This window comes from Pinus tabuliformis, chromosome 6, assembly GCF_031772625.1.
Source record: "Pinus tabuliformis cultivar Carrire ecotype Pingquan chromosome 6, CPIR1, whole genome shotgun sequence".
Taxonomy (NCBI): domain Eukaryota; kingdom Viridiplantae; phylum Streptophyta; class Pinopsida; order Pinales; family Pinaceae; genus Pinus; species Pinus tabuliformis.
Window position 1 is genome coordinate 1,329,930,507 of NC_142292.1, and position 6,000 is coordinate 1,329,936,506.

The following is a 6,000-nucleotide window of genomic DNA, read 5'->3' on the forward strand; positions in this document are numbered from 1 at the left end:
TTTGACTAGGTTGAATTATACCAACCTCTAGCATTTCTGCAACCATACATTCAATTTCACTCTTTTGGCATAGGGATATCTATAAGGCCTGATGTTTGGAGGAACACTTTCTAGAATCAAATGAATAGCATGATCCTGATCACAAATAGGTGGGAGGCCTTTGGAAGTCTCAAATACCTTGGAATTATTGTCCAAAACTTTTTGGGGATCTAGAGAAATAGATGATTTCGATTTGGGAACCTCTAGTGAACATAATTGTGAAATTATGCCTCGTTGTTCTTTCTTTAGAAGCTTTGTCATTCCATTAGAGCTGATTATCCTTCCCGGTTTCCCTACGATACCCCTTAATTCAACTTCCTTTCCTTCTAAAGAAAATTTCATGAAAAGTTCTTGAAAATTAAAAGCTATTGTACCCAAGGATTGTAGCCATTGGACTCCTAGTACAACATCAACACCACCCATTGGAATGGAAAGCATTGGGCTATTCAATACATATTCTCCCATGGATAGCTTGATATTATGGCACTTTCCTGAGCAAGTTATGGTTCCTCCACTTGCAACCATCACTTGACACTCTGGTGCTGGATATAGGAAGCAATTCAATTCCTTGACTATCTTACAATGAATAAAATTATGGGTACTGCCCAAATCAATCAACACTATTACCTTTTTCTTCTTGATATGCCCTTCTATCTTGATAGTTTGAGGAGTGGTAATTCCAGCCAATGCATTACAAGATATGTTTGGATTCATTTCTTCTTTCTCTAGGGTTTGTTTTTGGTGTATATACTCTTCTTTTGACGTTTCTTGTTCCTTTTCTTCCTCCTCTTCATAATCTTTGTAAAATAATTTCTTCTTAGCACACTTATGACCTTTACTGTATTTGCTATCACAACTATAACAAAGCCCTTTTTCTCTTTTTTCTTCCAATTGTTGTGGTGTCAACCTTGTAGGTTGTGGATGGCTAGGGGCAACAACACTTCCATCTTTATGATTGTGAGTGGTAGGCTTCCTTGTTGCCATAATTTTTCTTTCCATTTTTCTTGCCAACCTGAACACCTTCTCCAATGAATCAGGTTTCCAAAGGCGAACCTCATGTTGGATGTTATCCTTTAAAGTCCATATGAACAAATCAATCCTATGCTCCTCTGGAATATCTTTTACCCTTATATTCAATTTTTGGAAGTCCTCAATGTGCTCCATCATCGAACCCTTTTGTTTGAGATTTATCAATCGGCTAAAAAAAATGTTGCTTTTTTTATCCTCATTATGTGCTATCATTTCATCTGTAAAAATAGCCCAAGTGACAATTTGTTTACGAGAGCAAAGCCATCGATACCATACAAACTGATTTGGTTCCAAATATAAAGTTGCAATGCGTACCTTTTGTGTGTTTTGGACATTATGGAGATCAAAAAATTGCTCCATCTGTGGTATCCATGTTGCAGGGTCCTTGCCATCAAACTTCCTCATATCGATCTTTGGAACATGGTCATTCTTCGATCCAACGTTAAGAGTCTATGAAATCATGATTAACATTTATTTTGTTCTCATCATGAGTTTCCTTTACTACTCTTTCACCATTAATAATAATTTCTTGTAGAATTTTTGTCAAATCTTCCATCTGAGCTTCCATGCCTTTCTTTAAATCATCCATCTTAGCTTCCACGCCATCCATCTTAGCTTCCACGCCATCTGTCTTAGCTTCCGCGTCATTCATTTTAGCTTCTACGCTTTTCTTTAAACCATCCATTTTAGCTTTTATGCCTTTCTTTAAACAATCCATCTTAGCTTCGAAACCATACATATTAGCTTCTATGTCTTTCTTTAAACCATCCATTTTATCTTCTGTCACTTTTTTTGTGGGTGAAATTTGTTGCACTTGTTCTCGTAATTTTGATATATCATGTTGCATTTCTTCCTCTTCTTCATGAGTCATGCTACAGATTTCAGGTTGCTTACTAGGTGTTTCCATTTTCTTTCTTTGGGGAATCGATTACTGATAATAATGCTTCACTATGCCCTTTGAATTCCTTTAAACTAATTTTTCAAACCAAACTTATGCAAAAATTAAAAAAACAACTACACACCTTTTTTCACTTTGTAGGAGCTCGATATTGAACGACTGTAACTCTGTAATTTCAGATCTCCAAGGTCTGAAATTGCGACCTGAAGTATCCCTCTGTGCCCTCTTTCTAATGCCACCAGTCTGATCGAAATTGGATTCTCCAAGAAAGAGTTATGCCCCACCTCCCAAGATGACCTACTTATATACTTGTTCAGTAGAGTGAACTTGTACAAAGTGCCACGTGTTATTGTTTCGACCTTCGGACCTAAAAAAAATACATAGAAAATTAAAGTCCATCCTCTTCCTATATCTTCTTACGAAATTTCAATCTGATGCTTAGAGAGAAAGTTATGATGATTTTCCCAAGGTCACCTATTTAGAATGTAATTCGGGAGTCTACAAAAACCCTAACTTCCTTAGATTATATCTCCAAAAATATAGCGAGACAAGATCTGAAATTCGGACCCGAGCTTCACCAAGATTTTGGCTCAAATGGGTTTTAATTTCAGAGTGTGAACCTAAGTAGAAAAAAAATTATAATGAAACTCCCACGATGCCCTATTTGAGATGAAATTCTGGAGCTTTCAAAAACCCTAACTTCCTCAAATCATAGCTCTGAAAATATAGCTAGAAAAGATCTGAAATTCGTGCCAGAGGTTCAGACTGATTTCTTCTCAAATGGCTTTCTCTTAGCTTCTGAAACTTTGTAGCGAAAAAGTTACAGCGAAAATTCCACGATGACCTATATGGAGCAGCGAAACCCTAGAATCCAAAGCTCTGATACCAAAAGTTATGAAACTAGCTCACAAAAAGATAGAAAAGATAGATAAATGCCTTCAAAATAAGCCTCTTCGAGGAGGAAACCTCCTTTAAATTACACAAATGAACAATTCTTGGATGATACAAATGAAAAAACCTCCTTTCTATATATAGGAGTCTAAGGGGTCACAATATAACCAAATCCGAGCTAACAATAATAATATAAGGGCACAAAAAAAAAATAGTGGGCTTCTATGGGGCACAATAATAACAATATGGCGAAAATAGGGGCACAACAATAACAATAAGGGATACAATGACAATAGTAATGGGGGAATCACTAGTATTACAGGGACCTAACACTGCGTCCATACTTCTTTGGTGAAGGGGCAGTCAATAAACAGGTGGTCAAGTGTTTCTTGAGTCGAACAACAGAGAGGGCATCTATGGGGCCCTATAATTCCTCGTTTCTCTAAGTTATCTTCTGTTAGGACCCTTCTGTGCATGAGAACCCATCAGAATAAATTTAACTTTGGGAGGCAAAAGGGATCCCAGACATGCTTCCATAGCGAAGGAGAGTGGATTTGCTGGTGTTGTTCTTGATGTGTTGCAAAGCCCTGCGATGCTGTGTAAGCACCGATCTTCCCTCAACCCCAAATATCCTTTGAATGGAAGTGCACAAGAGCCATTCCTGAGCTCGCAGCAAGGAAGAGGTGAAGTTGAGGAAGAAACCGATCTGGGAGGTGGTGGAGAGCCCAATCAGTCCAATTCTCATCAGAGTCCCATGAAGATATGTTTGCTAGTTTGTGGATGCCTTGTTGAATGAGCCAATCCCGCAGATCTTCAAACCCAGGGGAAAAATTGAGGGGTTGGTGGCCCATGATCTTGTCTTCCCATAACCTGATTCTTTTCCCATTTCCAGGGATTATGTACAGGTGTTCTTTAAAGAACTCCCAGCCAAAATTGCATAGCTTCCATAGAGTGGTGCCTTTGCATGAGGCTCCTTCATCCATATTGTTATTGAGAGCCGACACATATACTTTTTAATGAGAACTTGGCTTACAGATGACAATGATTTGAGAAGATTTTCCAAAGAATATTACCTCCCAAAGCCAGGTTGGCCAACTCGGGGTCTCTGACTTGAAGACCACGTTCTAAAATTGGCCTTTTCACTATCCCAACTAACCAGATGATTTTTTTTTGATTCCCCTTTCCTCCTCGCTACAGGAATTTTCGAATGAGCTTAGAACACTGCTCGGTGATAATTTTTGGAGCCAATAGAAACGAAGCCTGGTAGATTATAAGGGAGGAGATGACATATTTTACTAGGATAAGCTTCCCAGCTGTGGTGAGCCACTGATCGCCCCAATCAGTCATTTTTGCTTTGATTTTGTTGTTAATTTACAGGCAGGCCTAAGTACTTGAGTTTATCCTAGGAGGCGAAGCCCATGAAGCCTAGGGATTGAGTAATCCGAAGGATGGTGTGTTGATCTTTTTACCAGCCATACATAACACTTTTCCTTCTATTGACTTGAGCTCGGAAACTCTGCAGAAGATTTGTATAACATTGTTAAATGCCCTTTCTATTTTAATGGAGGCACCTCCCATGAGCAAAGAGTCATCGACGAACAAGGCATGGTTAATTGAGTATGTTCCTCTCATCTCCCGGATCCCTGGAAGTGTCCCATTTAATTTCTTTGCTGTCAGCTTTCAGCTTAGGGAATCTACCATCAGAATGTACAGGAAGGGGGATAGTGGGAAGCCTTGCCTAATGCCCCTTGAAGCTTTGAAGTAGTTGGTCGGCCTGCCATTTAATAAAGGGGTTATCCATGGCTCTTCGATACATTCTTTAATTAATTTTATAAAATCAGAGTTGAAACCCAAAGCAAAAAGAACTTGGAGGAGGAAAGAGTGCCTTACTTGGAGGAGGAAAGAGTGCCTTACTCGGTCAAAGGCATTTTCCATGTCCAACTTTATGAGCATCCCTTTCTCTTTACATTGATGGCTGGAATAAATGATTTCCTGCACCAGGATCACATTATCTAGGATATGATTACCTTTAACAAATCCACCTTGGTTGGGTAAGATGAGTTTTTCCAGCGAAGGCTTGATTCTATTCGCAAGAAGTTTGGAGAGAATTTTGTAGGATGCGTTGCACAACGAAATTGGCCTAAAATGATCAAAATCCACTGGGTTGGCTTCTTTTGGGATTAGTGCTAGGAAAGTGGAGTTTTTGCTTCCTCCCACTTTGAATTTTTGGAGGAAGCCTTTGATCATTCGGAGCAAATCATCCTTGATGATGTCCCAGCATAATCTATAGAAATGAATGGAAAACCCATTGGGTCCTGGGGCTTTTTCTGGTTCCATCATCCATATGACATTGCTGATTTCATCTTCGATGAAGGGTTTCAGAAGTCTTGAGTTATCCTCCTCATTTACCATTCTTGGAACGTGAGAGAGGAAGTTTGCTGATTCCTCATTATTGTTCGAACCTTATTCTTTGTACAACTGCTAGAAGTGAGAGGTTGCAGCCTCTTTTAACAGAGTTGTGCCTTTGAGGACATCCCCATCAGGGGAGGTAATTTCAGCAATGTGATTTCTAGAGAGACGAGCTCTAATTTGTTTATGGAAAAAGGAAGTGTTTTTGTCTCCATACTGGAGCCACAGATTATGAGATTTGAGCCTCAGAGATTCTTCCTCCACTCTGAAGGATCGAAGAGTGCTGAGTTGGGATTCTTTCTCTTTCTGAATTTCTGAATAGGTAATATCTTACTGCTCCATATCTAGTTGCAGATCGAATAGATGCTTGGTGGTATGCTTTCTAAGACTGATGGAGGAGTCTGAGGGCTTTTTTATCCATTCTTTCAAGGTTTTTTTGGTGGCCTTTAATTTTTGTTGCCACACATAGCTGGGCAAACCAAGAACATGGATGGACCAAGCCTTCAGAACTGTGTCCATGAACCTGTCCCTTTATGCCTAGAGGGGGTTGAACCGGAAGGGAATAGGCCCCAAATTTTCCTCTTCTTCGAACATCAAAAGAATGGGTTTGTGATATGATGTCAACTTTGGTAGGATTTTAGTGGAGATAATCTTCTTTTTAGAGAGGAAGGTGCTATGTAGTAAAAATCTATCCAACTGGGCTGAAATGTGCTTTGCCCCAGCTTTGTTATTTG